This window comes from Euprymna scolopes, chromosome 13, assembly GCF_053919585.1.
Source record: "Euprymna scolopes isolate OS-2025 chromosome 13, ASM5391958v1, whole genome shotgun sequence".
NCBI lineage: Eukaryota > Metazoa > Mollusca > Cephalopoda > Sepiida > Sepiolidae > Euprymna > Euprymna scolopes.
In genome coordinates, this window is record NC_136494.1 from 75,953,075 (window position 1) to 75,971,172 (window position 18,098).

Here is an 18,098-nt window from a genome sequence, read left to right on the forward strand (position 1 = left end):
GAAAGTAGTATTCTTCACAGCTTTACTGACGCAAACTTTGAGAAATAGGGGAGAAGCTTAAATGAACAGCCGGATATCTATGTGTTCTATAAAGAAGGGTGACTGATTGAGCTTTAATTTATGCTCCCTTCATCCGAAATATTACCAACAAATACTCCTCCAGCTATAACAAGCGTCAATAATTTCCCTTACTCTAAACCAAAAAAAAAAAAACTAAACAAAAATTCCATGAACAAAGTTTCTTTCCTAGAACTATCCGTTGATTGAACACAATACTGCGGAGGGTGCGTTCCAGCTGATTATAGTATGTTCGTTTTCAAAGATTATGTCATTAAGTTCTTGCTGAGCCGTTCTCTTAAATAATCAAATTTAGAGCAGCCTTTAGACCTTAACAACCGATGACCCCCCCCACTAAAAGTGAAAGGACACTTTGATGTCTAAGTCTAACTGAAAACTAAAATGCAAAAACAGTTAGAAGCGCGTAAGAAAAATAGACGATCAGTGGGGTAAATTATCTTTGTTTTTGTTTTTTTGTTTTCTTTTTCATAATTTTTATCATTATCAAGGCCAAACAACATTCAAGGATAAAAGTTCTCCAGCCGCCAGTTAAAGGGCGAAGAATATCATGAGAAAGTTGAAAATGATGATTATAATAACAAAATTTGATTAATTATGAGAGCAATTCATGCAGTTTCTGTCTTTTTTGATGGTATTTTTGTTTGGGTTGTCATTTTATTTAATGGTTTCAGTTTTATTGTGAAAATGGTTGGGAAAAATGGATGTATATGATAACAAACATGTAAAGACAAGTAAATCCTTCGTCGACTTTTCATCTAAAGGATATTGGCCTCTGTAAAGCCCACCGCAACATGGCACTACTGCCATCCCGATATTATACATCCGATAATAAAGCAGAGCTCCTAAGCGCTACTCTTACGAGTTAAAGCTCCTGCTCTGTAAGTCGGAAACAACAGCCAGACAAACTACCAAAACTGTACTCTAAAAACTGTCAGACAAGACTAGTCAAAACAAGCCGCGTAAACATATGTGACAAGCGAACCATTCCAATAATCCCAGTTTTAAAAGAAATAGAATTAGACAGAAGAGGGTGCGACGTTTATTGTCTTTCTGCTTAGTCACTAAAATCATACTTCTGCGCCTGCCCAGTAGGTAAAAACTGGGGGTGAAAGCCAGGAGATGGGCAGAGCCTACCTAGTCCTTAAACACTATCCCTCGATGTTAATACCCCGACTAACCCAAGGGCAACAAAATCCCACTTTTTCAGTGAAGAGATCACTAAATTTCGGGAGACCTCTACTCTAATGGTTTCTTCTCTCGAACTGGTAAATTTTGGAATTCTCTCTAAGTTTCTTGCTGCCCTGATTTTATTTATATGCAGAAGTTTTAATGTAATGTAAACAGACATCCCGTTGTTTGACTCCCTACACAATGTCTCGGTAGATATGGTCCGAAATAGTATCCCCTTGCGTTTGAGTGACACTGTGCCTGGTTTGGCGTGATTATATAACAAAGCAAAACAGTTTATTCATTTGTTAGTATTAGATTTGAAAACGATTAGATTGTTTCACAGATGGTGCAGTTTTAGCATTAAATTCTGATCATATGCAAATGAGATGCTGCCGTTTTTAATAAGAATGCCTGTCGTTCAAAGATTGAGTTAATTTGGATTTTTGAGTAGCGAATTTTGAGATCAGTGTGTCGGATTTTGGATTAGTGAGCACTGAGAGCAGTATGCCGATAGTATGTATTTATTTGCTTCCCCACTGAGCAAATTAGGCACAAGGCCGTTTTTTAATGTGGAAAGAGAGAGAGGGGGGAAGGGGACCAGCTCCCGATGAGTGGAAAATGGGAGCTGGATAATAACTGTTGGTATGAAGGGTTACCCCTACATTGACAAAGGTCTGATATGTCGGGTTGCAGTTGGGTTTATTTGCTTCCCCACTGAGCAAATTAGGCACAAGGCCGTTTTTTAATGTGGAGATAGGGGGAGGGGGAGGGAAAGGGAGGACCAGCTCCCGAGAAGTGGGAAATGGGAGCTGGATAGTAACTGTGGTCTGTAGGGTGATCCCTACATTGACCAAGTTCAGATATGTGGGGTTACCCCCACATATGGTCTTTGCTAGTCATAGCTAGTCATTGCTTGCAGCATCTGTCGGGTATTTATTTGCTCCCCCACCGAGCAAATTAGGCACAAGGCCAATTTGTAATGTGAGGAGTGAAGGGAGGGGTGAAGGGAAAAAGGGGACCAGCTCCCACGAGGTGGGAAATGGGATCTGGTTAAAGGTCAGGTATGTGGGGTTGCCCCCACATCTGGTCTTTGCTTGCAGTATCTGTCGGAACAGATGGTATTTATTTGCTCCCCAACCGAGCAAATTAGGCACAAGGCCGATTTTTAATGTGAGGAATGAAGGGAGGGGGAAGGGAAAAAGGGGACCAGCTCCCGAGAGGTGGGAAATGGGAGCTGGTTAATGGTCAGGCATGTGGGGTTGCCCCCACATCTGGTCTTTGCTAGTCATATCTAGTCATAGCTTGCAGCATCTGCCGGAACAGAAGGTATTTATTTGCTCCCCCACCGAGCAAATTAGGCACAAGGCCAATTTTTAATGTGAGGAATGAAGGGAGGGGGAAGGGAAAAAAGGGAACCAGCTCCCGAGAGGTGGGAAATGGGAGCTGGTTAAAGGTCAGGCATGTGGGGTTGCCCCCACATCTGGTCTTTGCTAGTCATAGCTAGTCATAGCTTGCAGTATCTGCCGGAATAGATACTACACTTTGATCTTGTCGTCTGAGGCCACATAGGGCCGGGCGCGCAGTATGAGCAGTATGCCGATAGTAACCTCGCACATTCTTAGTTGAAAATGTAGAAAAGTTAGAAATCATTTTGGGGAAAGTGCAGAATATTAATTATTTTTACCACAGAAAGTGTCTTCCTTGAACAGAAGACAGCATCTCCAACTAAAGTCGGTTTTTACTGTACTGAGGTAAATCGGTACTTTCCTAGACGTGGCAGCATTTTTACATCTTGTTTTATTTTTTTGTTTTTTTTCTACAAGTAAATGATTGTCCCAGCTGTCACGTTCCTTCTGGAATTGTAGAATGATTAAACCATTTTCCCGGAAACACATTCTGTATTAATCTTCGATTTTATAGAAGAGAAGACTACTTTTTGCATTTTTTATGGAAAGGATCAATGCTTGTTCTGAAGCCACATTGTCTCTTTACTGTCCTAATTCGATGAAGGAAGAATCGTTGTAGGGCATTTTTCTTTGTGTGGAGTGGCAGATTTTCTGCATCTTTGAAATCGACCTTGTGTCGATCTCTGCCTCTGTGAGAAGGCACGTAAATAGAGACTGTGCAAAAAGAATGGGTACTCTTAAGAGGTGTATGTAAAATCTACTCGCTTAGCGAAAGTCGGGCGTGGCAGGGAAACCAACAAAGGTACAAAACAGTCTCATGTAAAGATGCGTGGGCGTATTTGAAAATGCTATTAATGTGACAAACTAGCGAAAATACTATTTTAATGATTATCATAAAACTATTAAACAGTTTCAGAAGTTATCACACTCCGGGTGCAGTATTGTACTTGTATAAGAGCACGCCAGACGTAAATATAGATTCAATCGTGTTCACTGAAAAATGACGTCATGTCTGAGGTCTTAGCATTTAACATCTGTCGATAATGAATGAAAGAATTTTACAAGTATTAGTAGAAAACGTTAAAATTGCATTTAAAAAGAGAAAAATAAAGAACACGATTAATACTGAAGCAGAACTTAGTCAATGTTAATGCAAAAATAAAAACAAGAATTCAAAAAGGAAAAGTTGTGTATTCATACGTTAAAAGTAAACATTTCGTTGTTTCATGGATTTTTAAAATGAAAAATCGTGCATTATTTACTCACAAAATCACAAAAATTGCATTTAACATGAGAAGAACGGAACACGAGTTACACTGAAACTGAAGTTTATTCACTATAAATCAAACCAGAATTATTTATGTTGAATTAAATATGTTTTAAGTGAAAGGCAGCTAAATACTGCTGATCCTGTATTATAAAATGAAGAGAATAAACAATTATTAAACAAACAAATGAAAAGCAAACGATTATTATTTTTAAATCAAAACAAACGATAAACAATAGATTAACTAAGCTTATTAAAGTTTATTTGTTCGTACGTGAATTGAAATATTTAGACGACTTATCTTGCAATAATTGCATAATTATTATACATAATTTACATATTCCTATGGTTTTCATCAGGATATTGATTTAAATATGACTTTTCAATATTAATTTTTAAACTAAAAATGAAAATTAATCTAAAAAAGGAAATCTGTTTGTTTGTTTTTTTTTTCTCTGCGAAACAACATTCTATAGATAGACATTGGATTGCTTCGTACAATTAAAAGATTAAAACTTAAAATGCATTTAAACGTAAATACGATTCGATTTATACTAGAACTGAACTATATTCAATATAAATTGAAAAAAACAAAGCAAGACATATGTATATAAATTACGTATATTGTTACAAAATTACCTATAGTGTAGGAAACAATCTAATATTCCAAAACTGGATTATGAATTTAGTGAATAAACTTCTAATCCTTCGCTACTGTATTTAATATTTTCTTCATTTTCCTATTATGATTTTCTTCGTTTTTATTCACATTTTCTACCTGATTTTGCATTATTCGATATGCGCTTATCCTTTTATTTGTACTCCTGTTTCTTCTTCTTCATCTACTATTCTTATTTCTAATTAATTTTTTGTTTCTCTTTCAGTTTACCTCCTATACATATTTCTTTTTTAGCATCAACTCGATTTCCCTTTTGACGACAATGCGACAAACTTTGAAATCGAGCCATGACTACTCGACAACAAAAGCGAGCCTCTTAATTTGCAATGCTGATCTTTCGATTGTACAATACCCGTTGTAAGGCAGTCTTAATTTAAAATGTCAATCTCGGGATTGTAAAATATCTATTTCAAGACTTAAAAGACTTGCATGGACTCAACAATGGAGTTTTATGATAATGTAGTCAAACTTTGTCAACAAATTAAAAAAAAATCACTTGACCTTAAATGAACTCTATTTGTTACATAACACTATGTAAGAAAGAATGAAATAAAGAACAAAACTTACCCTGATATAATCCTGATCATTTTGATGGTCGCAGCTGTAAGATTTTAAGAAAATAATATTAAGTTATTCAGGCTAGAATAATTTGCATAGGCAAAATATAGTATGAACTTTAAATCAAGTACTGAAAAAGTATGGAAGCACGTTTGAAATTAACAATGTGAATTTTTACGGTAATTTAATTTTTTTTTAAACTCTATAGTTAATAATTTAACGATTTTAATTGAATCAGAATCGGTAATTGTATCAAAATCGCGGATTTTATTGGAATCGTGATAAATATTGGAATCGTTTCTTCACAAATTTAAATGCAACTGATTTGTTTTGTGTGTATTTTTTTAAATAGAAATAACTTCAACATTTTAAATGAACACAGACAATGATTATTGTGGCCTTAGAGAACAAATGCTAATACGTTCTATTCTTGAAAAAAAGATTATTTTTTAACTTAACTAAACTTGTATGGTTAAGAACAAAGATTTAGTACTCGTAGTTAAGAACGATGGAAGTGGACACGGTTTACCTAAATATGGAACGGAAGTTACTAAACATGAAACGAAATAAAAAACCAGATAATGTATTTCAAAGAATTATTTTAGTTTTAACACTTCTTGTGCTATCATTAATCATTGAACAATAAAAATAATACAAATTTCTTTTTTTTTTTACATTTCTATAAATAGTTCTGTTTTCGTTTGAATACTTGTGTTATGAACAAAAACTAAGGAGAAATTTTATTATTTACATTTCTATGGATGGTGTTTTGTGAAAAAATATATTTTTGTTTTTCACATTTTTTCGCACATAATTTTTTTCATAAATAATGCATGATTTTTTTATTAACACTTCTTGTGTTATAAAAAAACTTAGTTTAAACATTTGTATAAAATTTTCATAAAATTAACGTATGAAATATATTTAAAATATTTAGAAAATTATTTATGTAATAATAATGTAAACTCTGAAAGTTTAAGTTACTTGAAATTTTATTTTTTATTGTTTCATGATAAAACAAGAAGTAGTTCCACATGGTTTAGTATTTCGTTTCATGGTTAGTGACTTCCGTTCCATATTTAGGTAAACTGAGTCCACTTCTGGCGTCTTAAATTTGCGTACTGAATTTTTGGACTTAATCATGAAAAGAAATAAACGTTGAAATTAAAGTTTAAAATGTAAAACCATATAAATGAGAAAAAGTATTAAGACTTATGAATATTAGAAAAGGTTATTTGTAAATTTTATAGGGGTGAAAAGAAAACGTTCGGGAGTAGCTAAAAAGAAAGGTGGGAAAAGGACTATATATATATGATTTTCAGAATGTGAGAGATTGTATATAATAAATTCCACAGCCAAACAACGTCGCAGCCCACAAGAGCATTGACAGTCAAAGAACCGGAAGTCCAAGACTCGAGTTTCGCCCTCATTTGGGCTCGTCAGTTAGACACATCCGAACTCAGGATTCGAAACCCGAGCCTCTTGCATGCAAGGCAAGCACTCTACCAACTGAGCAAACGCCCTGCACACAAGAATTTCAATTAACCAACACAGATCAAGCAAACCGCGCAGAAATCCGACTGTGAAATGAACCTACTACGTCTCAACAAGGGACGCGGTCATCCAACCAGCTAATAACCCCAAGCTGATGTCTCACTAGTAGGAGTTTTAACTCGAAAGGACGATGCCATCCAGCAATACTAACCAAGCGAGCAACCTGAGTTCGGATGTGTCTAACTGACGAGCCCAAATGAGGGCGAAACTCGAGTCTTGGACTTCCGGTTCTTTGACTGTCATGGCTCTTGTGGGCTGCGACGTTGTTTTGCTGTGGAATTTATTATATACAATCTTTCACATTCTGAAAATCCTATCATAAGTTGCTCGCTTGGTTAGTATTGCTGGATGGCATCGTCCTTTCGAGTTAAAACTCCTACTAGTGAGACATCAGCTTGGGGTTATTAGCTGGTTGGATGACCGCGTCCCTTGTTGAGACGTGGTAGGTTCATTTCACAGTCGGATTTCTGCGCGGTTTGCTTGATCTGTGTTGGTTAATTGAAATTCTTGTGTGCAGGGCGTTTGCTCAGTTGGTAGAGTGCTTGCCTTGCATGCAAGAGGCTCGGGTTTCGAATCCTGAGTTCGGATGTGTCTAACTGACGAGCCCAAATGAGGGCGAAACTCGAGTCTTGGACTTCCGGTTCTTTGACTGTCATGGCTCTTGTGGGCTGCGACGTTGTTTGGCTGTGGAATTTATTATATATATATATATATATATATATATATATATTAGTGATGGGACGATTCCAAAATTTTTCCAGATTCCATTCTAAATTTCCGATTCCGATTCAATTCCCGATTCTGATTTATTTAATATTTATAAATATTTAATTATAGATTTGTTGTTTTTGTTGTTTTGTTTGTTTGTTTTTGTTTTTGTTTGTGTTTTTTTTGTTTTGTTTTTGTTTTGTTTTTTTGTTTTTTGTAAATTTACAAATTATTGCATAAACCTTCGGTTAATTTCCGGATATATTTTTCTCAAATGTTTTCCTTGCAATGTATTGCAAACTGAAAGGCAACAAAAGGTTTATTTTGATTTTATACAAAGCCAAATTGTATCAGTTCCTCGTTACTGAACAACATGCTTCTTAAAAGTTTTCATAAACAGTTGAAAATAGTCGACGATTGGTAGGTAAAATGAGGAAACGATATAAAAACATTAACAACGCCTCCTCCCATTGTTACGAACGAATTTCTAAATAATAATGTTACTATTTAGAAAACCATTTTTAACATGGTGAGGGCGTTGAGCTTCGTTAACTAGTAGGTGCCTTCCTTCTATTAATGTATAAATTTTATTTTAATTATATAAATTTGATGGGTTATTAAATTGATTTGTTTTCTGTAAAAAAAATGAGATGCAAATTATAATAACAACTAGCGGGACCTGTGGAAATTCCACAGGGAACTCATTCATATGTAATATATTGAAGTTGGTATACATGGCGTAAATGGAGATGCGCGTATATTATTGTAACTCTGCGAAAGTATTTATCTCAGCGAGCTGGGACGCCAGGCATAGCCAAGTCGTCAAGTACGCTTAAATATGGTATTTTAATTTCCTCTGTATTATTATATAGTTTATGTTCTATCGTTTTTATATATTATAAAGTTGCGATTTCAAAAATAAAAATATATATATCCATATGACTTGGGTGCATCAGCTTGAGTTCCTTCAGCTATAATCGAAACCGAAACCAAAATTTATGAAGAATTCTTGAGAAAAACATTTATAAAAAAAGAAATAGATGACTTCAGTGCGATCAGCTATAATTTAAACTGAAACCGAAACTTATGAAGAATTCTTAGTAAAATTATTTATTATAAGAATTGGGAATCCATAATTAAACAATAGTCATTCGGGTGTAATTGTGACACACAAAATAAATAACACACACGCTCTATTATTAATATATATAGTATTGTTAAAATTCATAAAACCCACGCTCCTGTTCTCCTACTAACCCTAAGTACGGGTGGCAATACAAAAAATATGGCAATTACATGTGATTTTATGATTTTGCTGATCGGCTTTAGACCATTTTCCCGAAAATACATTCTATATTAATCTTCGGTGGTAAAAATGACTTAACTGCTTAAAAAGTTATTATGTAACCAAATCGGATCAGTTTACATATATTTACATGCACAAGTGAACACCCATTCTAAATTTGAAAATAACGTTGCAGTATGCTCACACATAATCGCCTGAAAAAGTAGAATCTTATATGTTTTGGATATTTTAAATGTAAATGTTTGCTCTTCCAAAATTTGGATAAACTTGTGAGATTTTCCAAAACCAACCAAAATATAAGGAAACATGAAATAGTTCAAAGGATGTGGTGACCAGACAAAATAAGCGCCAGATAAAAAAAATTCCAAGCATCTTAAATCTTTGATATTAAAGCGTGAAGTCTCTAATACACACTATATGGCCATTTACCAAATAGGTGCGAAAAGCTTTTTAAAACCTGTGATATTGAATTGGCAAGTGAACTCTAGAATATTTACTTTTCTTACAGTAAAATCTAATAAAAATAATTTAAATTAGGTTCAGAGAGTCTACATCTGGGAATGGATTTTCAAATATGCTTGGAATAACAATTGCCACAACTGCGAAGGATTTCCTTGCGTCCAAAGAGGTTCCATAAAACTTTAATTATTTCAAAAGAAGCCGATGACAGACACTCCAATCTACAGCTGGCGCCAACGAAATCCCCCCGCCCAGAGCATTTAAAACTTTTTAGTAATCATATGAACTCCCTCAGATGAGGGCACATAGACAGTTTAGCGAATAGATGCAAAACTATTACAGAGGCAATAGGCAAGTTATCTCTTAATAAATAACCAATAAATAAAATCAATATTAAATCTGTAAATGAGATTTATAACCCAATCTGGGGCCCTTATCAGTCTTATGTTGTAAAAGAACAATTTCTAATAAAAAAAAAACAATCTGTGATTGTTTGAATTTTTATTTAACAAATTTTTAAGAATCGGTTTGGAATCGGAAATTAGACTATAATTTCCCGACACCGATTCCAATACCCCAAAAAGTTCCGATTTTTTTCGATTCCGATTAATCATCCCAACACTAATACATACATATATATATATATATATATATATATATATATATATATATACATATATATATATATATATATATATATATATATATATATGTATATATTGTGGACGTCTCTACCTCAAACTCAAATATCATTAAACTTACCAAATGGATGTTTGATCCTACATAGCGAGTGAGTTATGTAATTTTACAAGCAGTCTTGCTCATGTAATAAAATAGAACTTCGATAACTCATCCACTATGATAAACTGCAGGTTTGTTATTTTAAATTAATTCCGAGGAAAGGATTTTAATTTCAAACATCAAAACATAAGACGCACGTGGCTCGTATAAATCCTGTCGAATTTAAGACAATTTATAAAGGTAAAAATAATAGTTAACGGTGCAAATAGAATGAAAATAAAATTGTATTGGAAAATTAAAAAGATAGGAATTAAAAATTAAGTATAAAACAAGAAGTTTCTGATGTCAGTAAAGGAAGGATTTTTTTTTAAGTTAGCTCCAAATTCGTGAATATTCGATCGTCATTTTGCGTTACTATTTTTGGGTAAGCGTGGCGTGTGTGCGAATAAATCTTTAAAAAGAAAAGGGCGATTGAGAAGCAATTAGAGAACACATCAGAGATGCGCCATGGATTAATATTTTGTCTGCTTGCTGGACAATATGCCAATGAAACAACTTAGAGGTGGAAAGCGGGCATAGAAGCTTATATTCCCACACAGAAGTATCATATCAAGCTCACTTTCCACAATGGTTTAGTCCAACTTATGTATTCATTTCGGCGATCGGTCCGCCACAAATCAAGTACAAATAGGCAAAAGTTTATAAAGGCTAGAAATAACTCGAAGAGTGAAATAGCCACGGATAAAGAAGACATACCAAAGTGACCAGTTGCAGAAAATAGCAACTCGTGATTTCTAGAAAATTTATGATAGTTTATTGTATAATTGACTACCAACAGTATCCACTACTAACAGCCATGAAATCGCTTACACGGCAACCAAGAAAGTTGACCTGCTGGCCCGGTGGTTTGCCTTCACCTTGGATTCACTCTCTCCCAAATTTCCCTTTGCGGAAACTTCCACACTTGTAGATTTGAAAATCACATGGTCTCATTCCGTGATATAATAAAAACATAGACACCTTCCACGCGTATGGACCTGATCTCCCTTCTCTCATACTAATTAAGAAATGCTCTACTAGCCCCTGTCCTCTTTAAACTTTTCAGCAAATGTTTAGCTGGGTCTTGCTTCCTTGATAGCTTGAGAATTGTCTCCGTTGTACCAGTAATCAAGTATTCTGGGGAAAAAATCTAAACCGATCATTTTATAAACCGCCAGATCAGTCTCTTGCTCCTTTTCGGAAAAATCTTTAATAAATCAAGCACTAGTTCGCCATCTTGTAAATGCTAACCGTTTTGCTGATTAACGGTATGGATTAACAGTATGGATTTTGGAAAGCTCATTCTAATACAGATATTTTAATTGCCATCTTTGAACGCATACTTCATGCATTGGATCGGACGGGGAATCTGGAGCTATAGCCCTTGATAAATTCAAAGCCTTTAACAAAGACTGGCATGAAAGGGTTCTAACAAAAATTAAACCTAGTTGTATTTCTGGGCGAATGCTCAACATTAACAGATCCTTCGTGGACAAAAATAAATTCAAGTTGTCCTCGATGGCCGTAGGACAAAACAACATGATATTAAGGATCGATGCTTGGATCTTTATTATTCCTGATATTCATGCATGACTCCGTTGATAGAATTGTTTCTCGGGTATATTTGCAAATGATACGCTCTATAATAAGAATAAGGATAAAACGAATGTCCACATGTCCAAAACAATGGCGGAAACAGTAGAACACGACCTTCAGTCTGCTGTAAAATGGGGCTGCAAGTAGATGGTAACATTTTATTCTAGTTATACTAAGCTTCGTTCCTTTAACAACTAAAAAAACATCTCTCAACCAACGATTGGCATGACAAATGACCCTCTATCTGGGCGCCCACCTTTCAAATTCTTCGGCTAAACATTCACAGGCAAAATGAATTGGAACAAATACATTGATAGAGTTGCAACAACTCTTGCAAAAGAAGTGAGCTCCCTTTAACGTGCGAGAAAATTACGTATATCAGCAAGCATACGGTATTTTTACAAAACTCCAATATGCCCATATATGGAATATGTTTACTACATCTGGGCTAGAGAATTTACCTTTAGTATTTTACTTTTAGACGAGTTTTGTGTTGCTCCAAAAATTATATAACGACGTCACCCCCTCTGTAACACAGAGTCCAAAAATAGTCTCAAATCTAATAGGTTTTGTACTATCAACCAAGCTCCAGTCGCCACAACATCGCATCCCTGTGTCTGTTTTACAAATACTTCAATGGAATGTTTTCTGATGAGCTCACAACACTCATGATTCTCCAACATACATATTCCCAACTAACCCGATAACCAGAAAAATCCCAGCTCTATACTGTTGTGGTCTCTAGATGCCGGAAAGCCTTCTACTCTAATAGTTTCTTCTGTGGGACTGCTACAGTTTTTGCTTTGTTTTCTGCTTCCCTCATTGTACTAACATGCAGATCTTTAAATGTAATGTGAATTAATATTTCGTGCTCAACTCTCCCTCTCTCAAATGTGAAAGGGCAATATGACTTGTTTGAGGTGGAAATGAATTAAAAAAGACTACTTGCCGTTTATTATCATTGGAAACGCAACAGATACGCTTAACCAATAATATTTCTCTGTTTCTTCAGAGTATGCATTTTTGCAACCTGCTGCTATACAGTTAGTTATTCAAATATTTCGCATCATTAAAATTGATATTTCTTTCTACTGGAGTAATTAATTACTTTATTACTTTCTGTCAGGCCGCCAGATCGCAAAATACGCATCAATATGATATTTAATTTATGCAAATTTCGAATTTATTATGATGGGAACCAATCCTCTACTGATTGTTACAAATGCAAATTTCGCATTTATTATAATCCTCTACTGATTGTTATATTGTGTCCAATATTTTAAAAGAGAAGCGAAAAGAACTGAGACATGTGTACGCGCGTTATGTTTTTTCTAAACAATTCATTTTTTGTAAGTAAAAATAAAAAAACAATACTCGAGTTGAGATCGAAACCAAAATCAAAATATAACAAATACCGTACGATACTTATTGGGACAGATTACAACGATCTTTAAAAAGTGTTTTCAAACCTACTCATTCTTAACATAAGGAAGCTTTCATGTTAGCGATTCGCGCATGCGCAGTCGTGAAACAGTTGACAACCATCTAAAAATCCGATGATATGCAAGTACCATTTTTTAAATATTTACTCTTTAGCAGCCCTTTTGTTCGGATGAAAAGCGATAAAAGTGTTTTTACATGTCTGAATAACCTATATACCAATTTTCAAGTCTGTAAATAGAATACGCATAAATATTATATTTTAATTAATTCAGAATCTGAGCATGCGATAATTACGTTTTTTTTTCTTCTAAGTATTCACTTCTTATAAATAAAAAAAAACAATACTCGAGCTGAGATCGAAACCAAAACCTAAAGATATTTAGTCAACTATCACACCAGCTTAACACGATATTTACAAAGTGTTTTCAAAAGATATTATTCTTAACATAAAGATGTTTTCATGTTTCTCGACCGCGCATGAGCAGTTGTGAAACAGTTGACAAATTGAAAAAATCCGACGATACCCATGTAACAATATGCTAATTTTGACGTCTTAGCAACCCTTTTTTTCGAATAAAAACCGATTAAAAAGTCTTTCACATGCCTGAATGTCCTATATACCAAATTGTAAGTCTATAGATAAAAATTCGTGGAGTATATAGGTTGAGAATATCCTCTCACACACACATTCTCACTTTTATAGATATATACATAGATAGATAACAAATTGTATATAATACAGGGTGTTTCAAAAGTCTTGGGAACATAAAGATTTTTAATAACTCAAAAACTATTAGGAGTTAAAAAATGAAATTGGTACCGTTGGAAAGGTTAAAGTTTCAAGTTTTGTGGGGAATCTTCAAACTTGCTCAATATGAGCACCATTCGTCACACGGCAGACATCTAGTCGATAGTCCATTTCCTGCCAAACGCGTTCCAGCATCTTGACGTCAATGGTTCCCACAACTGCCGTTATTCGAGCCTTTAGTTCGTCAATATCTCTTGGAAGGGGCGGTACATAGACTTGTTGCTTGACAAAGCCCCAAAGGAAAAAGTCACACTCAGTACCCCATATGCGAGTGCTATGCTTGTTAACTTTGCCATTCAGATAGAAGGTCGCCTCATCGCTAAAAACAAGCCGGTCATCAAAGCCGTTATCTTCCAACTTCTCTTGCATTGCAATGCAAAAGTCACGGCGAAGTGGCTTATCAGTGTCCTTCAACTTTTGGACCAACTTGAGCTTGTAAGGTACCATTTGCAGTCGTTTCCTTAAGACACGCCAGACAGTTGCTGGAGCAAGCTGAAGTTCCCTGCTGGCTCTTCTCACTGATTTACGGGGGCTCCGCTGAAAGGCTGTCCGGACTTGCTCAACTGCAGCTTCTGAAGTTGAAGGGCGACCTGTTCGCTTACTTGGGCACAAACACCCATCTTTCACAAATTTAGCATGCCATCTGACAATGGGTTTCCTTTCAGGGACTTCTTTTTTAAATTTCCTGCGAAATGCACGCTGAACACATGTCCACGATTCAGTCTTTGCAAATTGGAGGACGCAAAACGCCTTGTCTTGTTTAGAGAACGCCATTACTGCACATGGAAAGATAAGACGAAAATCATTAGTATGACCAAAAACTTGATTAAGCAAGCTTTAAAATGACACCAGTTTCATTTTTCTACCTGGAATAGTTCATGAGATATACGCATTTGTAATGTTCCCAAGACTTTTGAAACACCCTGTATAACATGCTAATCTTTAATTTTCTAACGTCATGCCTGACTTTTCATCAGCATACATACGTATCAGTCAAGCAAAAAAAAAGAAAATGATATGCTGATATTTTCATACTCTCTGTTTGAAGAAATCGATTTTACTTTGCATTATTGTTTCAATGTTTAGCTCTGTTTCCCCTTCTGACCTGAAAAAGTAGGTACCTTTTTTTTATTTTCATTTTAATATAAGTCATTAACTTGATATGTACTTAATTTTTGCAACTTTTTTTAAATTCACAGTCTTTATAAACAATAAATGTAAATACTGTTAAAATAAATGACTCTTTATTACTAATTTTGATGAGCGGGGCTATTCTTCCCACTTTGAATGCTATGTTCACAATGTTGCGGCTGATATAGTCTCCGAAATCAAGTTTATTTTGTCTACAAGGACTCGTAGCGTAACGGATAAAGTACTTGGTAATTAAGTTTTTATTAGCACTCTACTAGATGTTTAAGATTCAATCCTAAATACAATCGACACTAGAAATACAATTGTGATTAATTAGGGCGTCTCCCCGTTTATGGCTGACGGAACAAGAGTACAGGGTGGCCGAAAAGTCCCAGGACACTATACATGTATTTTTAATAAAACACAGTATTTTTTTAATGAAACACTCAGAAAACATATAATAACATTTTCGGTCAGTGTCCTGGGACTTTTCGGCCACCCTGTATGTTACCCCTGTCGACTAAATGAATTGTCCCGCTCAAAATTCTCTGTAGATTCCTGAGTTTAACAGAAAGATGCTAGAGTCTGACAAGATACGCATGAAGAAGGTCGGAGGTAACATCGGTCGAAACGTAGTGATAATAACAATCAAGATAAGAACAATAGTCCGAATAACCTAAATGATACAAAAATGATAGTGTTTTTACACGATCGGATGTAAGCAATTTCCCTGCTCCCTGTTTTCCCGACTGTACCACATGCTACTTCTCCCCGCTTACGATCCTTCTCTATAAATATGGTCTATAAATATGGTCTATAAAAATGGTCTATAAATATGGTCTATAAATATGGTCTATAAAAATGGTCTATAAATATGGTCTATAAATATAGTCTATAAATATGGTTTATAAATATGGTCTATAAATAGAGTAACTCCTTACTTATCGACGGCAACAGGGCGTGGATGAACAAAAGTTAAAGCAAAAAATAGTCAAATAGCATGAATAAATATTTGATGATATTGAAATTTTGAAATATAATAATTTCGACCGGAAGTTGTTTTAAAACAACAAAAAATGCACAAATCAAATTAAACGACGGCGAAACTGAGCAATCGGTGAAACCTTTGTGAATTAAAACCCGTCTTGAAAATAAATTTAGCAAGTAGTTCAGCATCACCTGCAGACCCAAACGCATATTGATAGAACAGAACAACTGCCCCTGGTAGGAAGTTTTGTTCTCAGTTATGTGACGAAGCTACCCAGAGATTACGCTTAACATAAAGACCTGATGATGTATTAATTTTTGAAAGTTAAGAATTTATATAATTTTCTGTTGGTCAACTAATTAGCTTTTCAACCAAATAGATAGATAGATAGATAGATAGATAGATAGATAGATAGATAGATAGATAGATAGATAGATGAGTTGATGACTGCAACGTCTTGTCAGACGAGTGCCACTTCCTCAGTCACGTAAAGTCCATGAACCCAAAAATGACTTTCATCGCCACAGGACAATTTTAATAGACAAATGCCTGAGGGAGTATCTATATACAGATGATGTTACAGAGTCTTAGCTTTGTACGACAGCTAAGTCTCTCTCTCGGTTCAAAATGTTGAAATCCAGCAACAAGCAAGAGCAAGATAGCCTGCAACAAGTAAAACTGCAGACCAGATTAATGCGGGTACTGGTCTCCCGCTTTATGTTTTTTTTTTAAATAAGAGATTTGCTTCTCCTAGAAAGGTTGCTTACGGGATCCCTCTCCACCCCAACACACACCTACATACACACAAACACCCAGACAAAGGAAGAATTAACCCTTTTTCGGGGTCAACGGCCAACTAGCACCGTGTGTGTGTGTAGATAGATAGATAGATAGATAGATAGATAGATACATACATACATACATACATACATCTACATACATGCATACATACATACATACATACATACAGGTCCTGGATATGACCTTAAACTATATCCGATGGTGAGGCCCCAGCTTGCGAGCTTTGGGGGGTGTGGAGCCACCTCTTAATTGCCATTGCTCCCAGGTCCACTCTGACCTGGAATGGTAGTACCTGTTAGGGTCCCAACTATGGGTTAAATAGAAACCGACTTGAAAATATATATATATATATATATATATATATATATTCTATTAAGAAATTTTTCTTCAAAATCACTGGATTCGGCATTAAATAACCTGCAAAGGGTTGATATGCCGTAAAACAAAAACCACCAACATACATACATATATAAATACATAAATGTAAACGTAACATGCAGCCACAGCCGAGATTGAACTCACTACACAAGTGCAATTCAAATCTTGTCCGTAGCTGAATACTTGATGCTTCGCCAGGGCTGTCAAGGATATTTTTATCGTGACGCCATCACTAGATGGATTGCCTACCACGACTTAAGATATGCCCATCTACCCTCGAGAGAATGATAGACCGCACCAGTTTCCCACCCTGGTATTTTACCTCGCGGTACATACAGCGCCTGGCCTTCCCAAATTGTCACCCACCTGGTACTGGCAAGACTCAACGTTGCTTAACTTCGGTGATCTGGCGAGAAATGGTGTGTCAATGTGATGATGATGATTGCAACGTCTTGTCAGACGAGTGCCACTCCCTCAGACATTTAAAATCCATGAGCCCAAATGTCTGAGGGAGTATCTATACAAATATGATGTTACAGAGTCTTAGCTTTGTACGACAGCTAAGTCTCTCTCTCGGTTCAAAATGTTGAGATCCAGCAACAAGCAAGAGCAAGATAGCCAGCAACAAATTAAATTGCAGACCAGCTTAATGCGGGTACTGGTCTTCCGCTTTTTGGTTTTTTAAATCAGAGATTTGCTTCTCCTAGAAAGGTTGCCTTCACCACGGCTTACGGGAGCCCTCTCTACCCCAAAATGTGTTACATACATACATACATACATACATAGACATATAGATAGACGGATAGACTAAGAATTAGATTGTGGTTAAATATCTAACCAGCTATCTAGATGTTATTTATTTGTTTGTTTTTGTTTACGATACTTTTGAATGAATTCAATTATTTATACGAAAGTGTATTTTTACCTAAATGCGAGTTGGGCATAATTTTCCCTTTTACTAATTTGGTACTCCCAAGTGGGGAGCGGC

At 35.4% G+C, this 18,098-nt stretch overlaps 1 protein-coding gene across 2 annotated transcripts in view; it reads right to left on the bottom strand.

Annotated features, from left to right (window-relative positions):
- Positions 1-18,098, bottom strand: part of LOC145292076 (uncharacterized) — a 139,948-nt gene that overhangs the window by 34,469 nt on the left and 87,381 nt on the right. For both annotated transcript variants that reach the window (XM_080138132.1, XM_080138134.1), the window contains exon 2: positions 5,168-5,201. The gene's annotated coding sequence lies outside the window, so the exon portion shown is untranslated. The remainder of the gene's footprint in view (positions 1-5,167; positions 5,202-18,098) is intronic.